General features: G+C 42.6%; 1 pseudogene; it reads right to left on the minus strand.

Moving 5' to 3' along the window:
- Positions 1-2260: 2260 nt before the first annotated feature.
- LOC107136148 overlaps positions 2261-10000 on the minus strand; it is a 194561-nt pseudogene continuing 186821 nt past the window's right edge.

Raw genomic sequence — 10000 nt, forward strand, 5'->3', positions numbered from 1 at the left:
GTATGCTGGACCGGTAGTCAGTGACGGGTATGATCCAATTGCAGTGGTATCAACCTAAGACAGGAGGCTGAGGCCTAAAGGTCAGTTTTCCGATGACGGGTAAGAACCATATGTTGAATTGGACAACCTACCAGGCACGGTCCTTAAGCCACATTGCTTGTTGTTTAATTAATCAGAAGGGGGGAGATGCTGGGAGCCATTAGCCAAGTAGGTATGACAATTTCCTTGCCAGCGTACCCCATGTTGCTGACATTTTGCAGTGACATTGAATGTAGTTGACCTTGCTCAAGGACCAGGGCGGATTAGGGTGTTCCCGGTTTAACATAATCGGGTTTAGGGCGTTCCCAGTTTAGGTTCCAGGTTTAAGGTTTAAGATTATTCCTGCTGGGAATAGGGCGTATCCTGCTGCCTAAGTTCCCCTTGAGTTCTCACGGGATTCAGACAGTATATTTTGGGAGACAGAAGCCCAGTGAAGGTGAATTTGGGAGAGAACGTGAATTTGGGAGAGAACGTGGATTTGGGCGGAGAACGTGGATTTCCCCAGAACGTGTCTGTATACGGCTGGTGTGAGTTCGGGAATAAAGAGTTGCTGTTTGAATCTACAAGCTGTGTGGTGGCTCGTGATTTTGTGCCCAGCCAGACTGCGGCAATTATTGGACTGCACTCACTATGGGTAACACAAACCATGGGCACAGACACCACAGAAAGCAAAGCCACAGATAATGGGGCTACTGCATTTGCAAATGAGATGGCGTTCACCCAGATCTCCAACTCAGGGGAAACAGAACACGGGTTTCTGCAGAGCAGTGTCGGAATAGCATGGGCTTAGAAAGCAGAACCCCAGGCCTGGTGGCAGTTCTGCCCCTCCCCACTTTGTTGTGTCACCTTTGCTGTTGGGGCATCTTGTGCTCCTCCTTAGAGATGCAGCATGCAGCCTGAGTGATCTGTGCACTTCTTCCTGGTATTACTTCCCTGGAATTTCCTGTGATATGATGCTTATAGTTATTACACCTCTAATGATAGATGCCTATGATGAAAAATATCTAACCTTTGACAATGAAATTTTTGTTTTTATCCTGTACAAAACCATTTAGTTTGATTGAGAAATAAAGTATTTGTAAAATAATAAATAAAACAAATTGATGTAGGTTGGTCTGGCCTTGCAGGGTTTCAGAGGAACTCAGTGTGAAACAGGGTTTAATGAAGATCCTGGACAGATTTGCAAAGAACCCAGAATCCCCCAACCCTACCCCTCATCGGTGAGCTTCCTCTCATTGCTAAGCACCATAAATAGCAAAAGGTGTCGATTTGTAGGATTTTCATGACACCTTTCTGCCGCAGTCTGGCTGGGCAAACTAACCATGGGGTGACGAGCAACTCGTGAAGGTTGATACAGCAGGAGCACGAGACGCTTTATTACGGGACAGAGAAGCATATATACCCAATTAATTACACACAGCTTAACTTAATTAACATAAACTAGATACAGCAGTCAACCAATAAGGAATCCTCATCATAATGATTACCACAGCTTAATTTAATTGACATAATCTAGACACAGCAGTCAGTCATTAAGGAAGCTCTATCATCTTAATGGCTCGCTGGCATTACTCAGAAACCACTCCTCCTAGCATACTGCCAGGCGCCATCTTAACTTGGTTGTGGTCCTCATCACCTTTCCTCATAGTTTGCTGCAATTTGCATGCTGAGGACTCCAAACACTGCATTCTCACTCAAGCTCACTGGGACACATTTGTGACGTTTCTGAGGCCAGGTAGCAAATATGGCTCTCAGAAGTCTTTTTCCTAGAAGAAAACAAAGGTGGGACACTGGAATGACTGGATCCAGACAAGGAGAACTCCACCAGCTCCAAAACAAAAGACCAAGTGCCCATGTCTTAAAGATGGACCATTTTTATTAGGTTTTATGACATTTAAGAAATTGCTAGGACTTCTTTCAAAAGACCACATTTACTTAACACAAGATGTTTTTGTTAGCAAATCGCCTCTTCTGTACTCAAAGAATAAATACATAAGAAATTTTCCAGGGGTAGGAAGAAAACACATAAGGAGTCAAACATCCAAGGAAACTTCTGGAAGTTGAAGTTGGTATATTAAGAGTCAGTTTAATCAAACAATATCATGTGAGCTGCGTCTCTACTAATAGCAGTTGTATTATACAGTAGACACTTGATTCCTGGGGACTTCTGGAAGTTGGGACTCAAAAAAAAAAATTCCTTTCCCATCAGCCACTGTTTGTATCAGATGTCTTGTTCCACAGTCTTGTATGCTGGGGAGGACACAGAGGAAGAGCAATGAGAAAGAACGACGGACGAGGCAATCACAGCAAGTAACCAAGAATTCTCCACAAAGACAAGGACCAGACCAATGCCTTCAGCCTCATCTATGCCCTGCCCTTGCTCATCCCTGAACTGGGCCAGAGTGAGCACCAGCCATTCAGCAGACCTGGATCTTACACAGACATTTCCCTTCCCTGGGAGAAGTCACCAGATAGGCAGCACATGGGGCCTCCAGAACAGGAGAGGATTAAATCAGGTTCAGCTGGTCCAGGAGCGTCAGTGAATCACAGACACTACGGCTTCTAATCCCCTTCTACCTCACCTCTGCTTCACAAGGAAATTAAATATGGAAGCTTGGAAATGCTAAGGATTGCTTTGCTCTGGTTTGAAGTCTGGATTTTGGGATGTAGGATGTCTTTTAAGGCCAGGCTCTGCATGGTGACATTGTATGCAAGGAAAAGGAAACCATCACTCTGAATCTGCTCAGTGGTTTTGGGGGTGGCATGGAGACTATGCCAGTGAGAGGCTTGCGTGTCATTACGGGGGAAATACCTAGTTTGGAAACTGGTAGCAAGTGCCAACTTGAGCATTTGTAGCATCAAAACCCTGATCTATTCCTAAAGCATCTATCAGTGCTTTCATCTATCATAGCAATCATGGTTGAAGGCACCAAAACCTAAAATGCTGGATGCCTCATTTTCCAAAAGTTAGTCTTCTAAGCACCAAGTTTAATGCCACTACAGTCTGGTATTAAGTACCAAGATGAAAAAAGATTTAGATCAAAAACAGAAATTAGAGAGCTTTTAGGAAGAAAAAGACATTGAAAAAGAAAAAGACATATTTTAGACGAAAGGCAGTAATGAATGACTTTTCAGAGGGAAAGCAGAAATCACCAGTGAAAAATAGCTACTTTTGTATGACTCAAGTGAGTCACTGTCTGCAGAACTCTCCAGAAAGAGAATGTGGGTGGCCAGGCCTGGTTGCCGCTGTGATCTGTGGAGATGTCGGAGTAGGCAGCACGTCTGCTAATGAGACCTCAGAAATGTCTGATCATCTCTTCTAATTGCTCTGAATAATTGGAGATCTGCATGGCCTGGCCTCTCCTTCCCGTAGACGGTCAATTCAAATATGCAAATATGAAATTATTTGAATACTGCTCTAATTGGAGTCTGGGTTACCCATTATTTGCTAGAGAACAAAACAATATGACTGAAAAAAACTGACCATCAAATCCTTCATTTTAAGCTTCACTGAACTCCCCAAATTACCCCAGGCAGGCCTGACAGGGACCACTTTACAAGGGAGTTGATGACCCCTAATTAAGACACGAGGAACTTCTAGTTGTGTTAATATTTGAAATTGAAATTGGTTTGACCTATGCATTTCCATACAGTACCACCAAATGAAACTCAAATCCAAAATGTCCAATAGTCCAAGAAATATATTGCAAATTACCAAGTCCAGCAGCACCTTCACGTCCACTGCATTTACAGAACGGCAAGTCCAACATACCATGCCCTGTGACAAGGTTTCCCCAGAAACTGTATCCAGCCAAGCATCTGGACGGGCATTGCCAGTTCTTTCACCATCAGAAGTCGGGGCCCCCAGTGCACACTTTGTGGGGTGCTCCCTTTGGTAGAGTAGCCTCTTTCCATCCCTCTACATTTGTCCTCTCAAAACACTCATTTCTTCACGAGTCTCATCTTTTCTGCTGTCCCCAACCTAGCCTCCTCCTGCTGTCATGCTCCAAGATGTCTCTGCTCCCTGATCACACTGGGCATTTTTTGGCCCTTGTCAGCCTGTTCCTGTGCTTGCCTTGGAAGAACTCAGTCCCATTTTGACAGAACTTTCCCAAGGAGGTTACAAAAGCCGGCAGTGGGGTCTCTTGTCATTTCTGCTGATGTCATCTCATCTCCCTACATCTGTCTCCCCCATCCGCAGTGACTTTTTCTCCAGCATACCCTTGGTTACTCCCTCTACCTGCTCAATTCCCTGAAAGAGTAGTTTGCACTCCCCACATTAATTCCTCAATGCCCGGGATTTCCTTCTCTAACTCTGCAACTTCATGCTAGAGATAAGTTTTCCGTAGCAATGAAATAAGAAGAAACTCTTGGTTTGTCACCAAGCACCAAAAGTGACAGCCCCAGTTCTTTCAAAGGCTAATGCTGTCGAGTCTTTCCGCCTATCCACATAGCTTCCTTTCCCTCCATTTAGAAGAGGGTTGTAACAAATTCCAATGTCTCCTAGAGCTAGTCACTCTTGAAGTGATGTATTGGGAAACAACACATCGGTTCCATCTTGAGAGGTGAGTGGTGTGTCTGCTGGGTGATTCTATTGTTGCTATGCCGAGGGAAAAACCCAATAAGCTTTCTCGGTTTTCATCTTAAAATCCTCTGAGCCATTTGTTGCAAAAGTGTTTAAATTATTTAATGTTCCCCTCGAGTCTCTTCCATGACAAATGCTCATCTAATTCTGCTCTTATCTCTGATGATTTCTCTTCTGTCTTCAGAGGACCAAATTCCTCCCCCACCAGGATAAAGCCAGTTTTCCGGAGTACTGTCAGCTGATACCTGCCCCCTCCTACACTGTTCTTCCTTGTGATTTCCTCGTGACTAACACTCCCGTTATCCCTGCCTTATCCATTGGACACTCCTGAGTGTGGAGCGCCATCAACTATCTGCTGAGCAGATTCTGATACACCAGCAGGTCTCACCAGTACATGAAATCCAACATCATAAAAACCAAGCAACCTCTCCTCCCCATAAAGCCTGTTCCATTCTCCCTCCTTTCTGTAAAAGCCATTACCAATTCCCAGGTCCCCAGGCTATGAAACTGAGAGCCATCTCCAACTCCTCTTTCTCATCTACCCCCGTACTCCCAGAGTTAATTTCATCTCCCAGAGACATACAAAGAATTGTTACCACGAATCCAAACAGATGTTTGGAAGAAGAAGAAGGGAAATCTTGGAAGAAAATGTTGTTTTAAATGTTGCAAAAGAATTAAAGAAAACAGAAGTTTCATTTAACACCTATCGTGTTCCAAAGACTGTTGGAGATGGTTTTGTTTTCCCCTACATAACAAAGGAAACAGCGTTATTTGAAGAAGGAACAAGGGATAAATGAAGTTCTGATGAAAAACTGGGAATGTTTTTGATGAGAAAAATGAAGGAGCCTTCTCTCCAAGGATGAGAAGGACGGACCAAGGTCTTCCAGGGAGCTGGGGTTACTCAAAGACCTGGGCAGCAGAAGGAAGGAAGGGACTTACACCCAGTAGTAGCATCTTGCAATGAAATTGAAAAATCTGAAGTGCAGACGTGAGGTGTCCCACAAAAGTTCATGAGTGAGATAGCACAAAAACGTTTAGAGTGAAATAATTGGGTTAGAGAACTTTATTCTCATTAGTGCATTAATCCCATTGAATGTATTCAGTGGGTGGTAACTGCAGGCAGATGGGGGTATGGCCAGAGGAAGACCGCCACTGAAGGTGTGCCATTGGGGTTTATATTTTGTCCCTGGTGAGTGGTGCTCTCTCTGCTTCCTGGTGGTCAGATCCTGAGCTGCGTTTCTTCTCCACACTCCACCATGATGTTCTGCCTCTCCTTGGGCCCAGAGCTATGGAATCAGCCATCTACGGACTGAGATCTCTGAAACTGTGAGCACATAAACTTTTCCTCCTCTAATTGTTTTTGTCTGGTATTTTGGTCACAGTGATGAAAAAACAGAAGCCTATGTATTTTAAGAGTTTCCAAGATCCAAAAGGAGTGGGTGGAAGGAGGGGGTGGATTTTAGTGTGGACTGCACTGAGAAGAAGGTCTATGTATGTGATGGGCCATGGAAAGAGATTGGAACTAACAATGGAAGCTCCTGTTTTGTATCCACGGCTTCTGTTGAGCGTTCCCTTGGGCCTGGGAAGACTTAGTGCTCTGATGAAGCCATCACCTAGACTGGGAGATGTTTGACACTGATTGAGTACTTACTGTGTATCCCGTGTCGTGTGCATTCTCATTCCCTCTCCACAGCCATTCTCTGAATTAGGAAATTAAGTTCCCAGAGAGAACTGAGGCTCCACAGGCTGCATGTAGCATTCAATGAATGAGTGACCGAGCCGAGATTTGTGAACTGGGAAAGCCGCAGAGTGAACCCCCACCTTATGCCTCTTCTCTCTAGTTATTCCTAAAAACCCAACTCTAGGAAGAGCCATGTAGCAGGCATGATCACCGACTCCTTAATGATCACCAAGGGGATGCAGAGAATAGGAGAAATACTGAGAATGATGAAGAGCACATGTCCCGATTTTCAAAAAGAACAAGGTCAATGTTGCTAAATAATTTCCAACATGATTCAAGAATCAATGCAGGGCTGGGGCTGGGGCTCAGTGGTAGAGCACCTGCCTTGCACAGGTGAAGAACTGGGTTCGATCCTTAGCACCACATAAAAATAAATAAATAAAGATATTGCGTCCATCTACGACTAAAATATACCTTAAAAAAAAGAATCAATTGCTATGCTGATTGTTTGTGAGGACTTAAACAGGACATAGTGGACATCAGGAGTAGCATAATTCTTCAAAAGCAGAAAACATCAAACTAATGGTACCTCCATTTTTTTCTCCTGGCACAGGGTTCCAGGGTAGGATTCTGGAGAGTTCTGCAGAGGCACAGAAGGTCAGATGGTGAAGAACCTCAGGGCTGGCTAGCTGGAGACACTCAAGTTCTTAGTGATGTGACATTTTGCCCTAAACATCACCCTCGTGGACAGCTCGGATGGGTCAGCAAGTGTTTTGTTATATTGAGCTGAAATCGAGTGTCATGAAAGCTTCCACCACTCGCTTCTGCTTCAGATGCCTAGAGGACTTCAGCACGGGTAGGACCCTCCTTCCTAAGAGTGGCTCATACCTGAGCATGTACATTAGGTGCCTTTCTCCCACCCTGGGCAATCTTTCTAGAAGAGGAGCCCTCTGTTAACGTCATTTCCCAACGTGTTACAAAGCATTAAAACCACTTAGGAGCTTTTTTTTTTTTTCAAAACCGAGAAATGTCTCTACTCATGATTTTATGGCTTAAGGTGAACATCTGACTAACTTGCAAGAAAAATTGGGAGATTCTTTCAATATTTTATTTTTTTAGTTCCTAAAATACAAATCAAAATACCTTTTGGTTACATATCACTTGAACAAGTTTGGTATTCTTTTCAATATATTGTGGACCATTACAGGTACTTTAATGTTTCCTTTTTAAATATAATATGTCTTGTTTGGGAGGAAAACAGCTTATCAGAAAGATGCATGGTACACAGAGTCAGGGCATACCTGCCAACTTAAAATTTGGTCCAATAAAATATATCAGTATTCCTCTTCTAACAAAAATAAATTAATCCTCATAGTTGAAAAAAAAAAAAACAGAAATTTTTGGCATAGGCCTCTGATTGAGCTTGGAAAACAAGTTAAGATGTGTTTCAACTCCACAGAAGAACATACAAAATCCACCTAGAAATATCTGACAGAAAAACTGGTCTGTTTGCTATTGGGATGTTTCTGCTTCAGAGGGGGAGAGAAGGTACACCAGAGGATGATGAAGACCCTCAAAAGCCATGGAATCACTTACTGAGAATTAATCAAAATTTAATGCAGAATAACACAGGACAACAGTACAACAATCTCAACAGTTATTCAATGCCTGGAAAACAAGTTGTAAGCTTAGAACAAGTACCTCAGCAGGAACACTATAACACACTGGTACAATTTGAAGGTGAGAAACATCATGCATACATGATATTTTGTGTGCAAGAACCTTAGTTCTGGGACCTTGGGGACCACAAAACATACAAAGTAAGAATATGTCCAAGCTGTCTCACCTTCCACCATTCTCTTGAGTATCAAAGTCGGGCCACCTTTGGCACCTTGCAGGGTGTCTTTTCTTCCTTATTCTTAATGTACATACTCGCCAGCAGCTTTGCTTCTCGTCAGTCACAGGCTAAGTACAGAGGAGCGTTACCCTCAGTGTCCTGGATGTTTGTGGATGCTCTGTACAGAAGGATATGAATCAACCTCAAGTTACCCTTGGCTGCTACCCAGTGCATTGCTGTAGCCTCATAATGATCCTTAGCATCTGGATTAGTCCCACCTTCTAGAAACATGAACAGCAATCTCATGCCTGTTTTTGGAAGCTGCACAAGGTAGGGGGTACAGCCAGTTTGACTGATGACATTCACTTGAGCACCTTTTGCCAGGAGTGCTTTTACAATTTCATCCCAGGCAGCAGAAACAGCGATATGAAGAGGAGACCAGCCTGCATCATCTTGATCATTCACTGGCACTCCAAGTTACAGCAAGAACTCCACAATTTCAGTATGCCCAGCTGAAGATGCCCAGTGCAATGCAGTTCAGCTGTCCTGGTCAGTCTAGTAGCCAGTGATTTATCAGCCAGGATGCTCTCCTTCAACTCTGCTACCTTCCTGCTGTAGGCCAGGTTAGACACGTACCCTTCCACTTCACTTTCTCAGGATCTCAGCGAAGCACAAGCAACCAGGAGCTTTTTTAAAAAACAGAGTTTTTAAAAATTTATTTGTATTTCTTATTGGTGCATTATAATTATACATTATAGCGGGATTCATGATACCATATTCATACTTGCACATAATAGGATCCATCTCATTCCCCAGTACTGGACCTCCCTCCCTCCTTCCTCTCCCTGATCCACTGGCTTACTCAGTTTATCTCCCTCCTATTATTATTATTGCATCATGTGCATTATAATTATATATATATAAATTATATTATGTGTAGTATGCATATATTATATTATATCATGGTATATATGTACATATGTATGCAGGATTGTGGTATATTAATACATGGTCATAGCATAATTTGATAGATTTCATTCTCCAGTACTTCCCCATGTCCTCCCCTCCTTCTTCCTTCTCTACCTTCTTTCTCTCCTTTACTGGTCTCCTAGGGAGTTGTGTTTTTTTGTTTTGTTTTGTTTTTGTCTTATTTTTAAGGAACTTTCTAAAGTATAAAAACATTCCATCATTTGGATGACATTACAAAAACATTATGTCTATCACCCAACATTATCATTTTGTATCATTCTATTATATTTGGTTGAAATCTCTCTTATAAAAAACAGTTGAGACACATTAGGCCCCTGGGTGTGCTCAGGTGCCCTTGACTTCCCTTTCTTCCTGTTATGGATCAAATTCTGGACCCTCAAAATTTATATGTCAAAGTCCTAATTCCCAGGACCTCAGAAGGTGACCTTATTTGGAAAAAGACTATTGTTAATACAATAGTTCAGATGAAGTCATATGGGGTATGGACTTCTGGTCTCTTGGAATTGCAAGACCATTAAAATTTGTTGTTCCTCTCCCCCAGGTCTGGGATTGTAGCTCAGTGGCAGAGCGCTTGTCTAGCATGTGTGAGGCACTGGGTTCTATCCTTAGCACTGCATAAAAATAAGCAAATAAAATAAAGGTGTGCTATTCATCTACAACTAAAATAAATAAATAAATAATCTCCCAGTTTATGTATTTTGTTAGAGCAACCCTAACAAACTGATATACCCCCAAAGATGATCACTGTCACGGATTAAGTATGTATCCCTTTCAGAGATACATTGTAATGCACCTATAAATATTTGAAAGTAATGTTCTCCAGTTTATAAACTCTACATAAATACTGTATATATCTTCTAACAAGTTG

The sequence above is a fragment of the Marmota marmota genome, unplaced genomic scaffold (genome assembly GCF_001458135.2).
Source record: "Marmota marmota marmota unplaced genomic scaffold, marMar, whole genome shotgun sequence".
In the NCBI taxonomy this organism is placed as follows: Eukaryota; Metazoa; Chordata; class Mammalia; order Rodentia; family Sciuridae; genus Marmota; species Marmota marmota.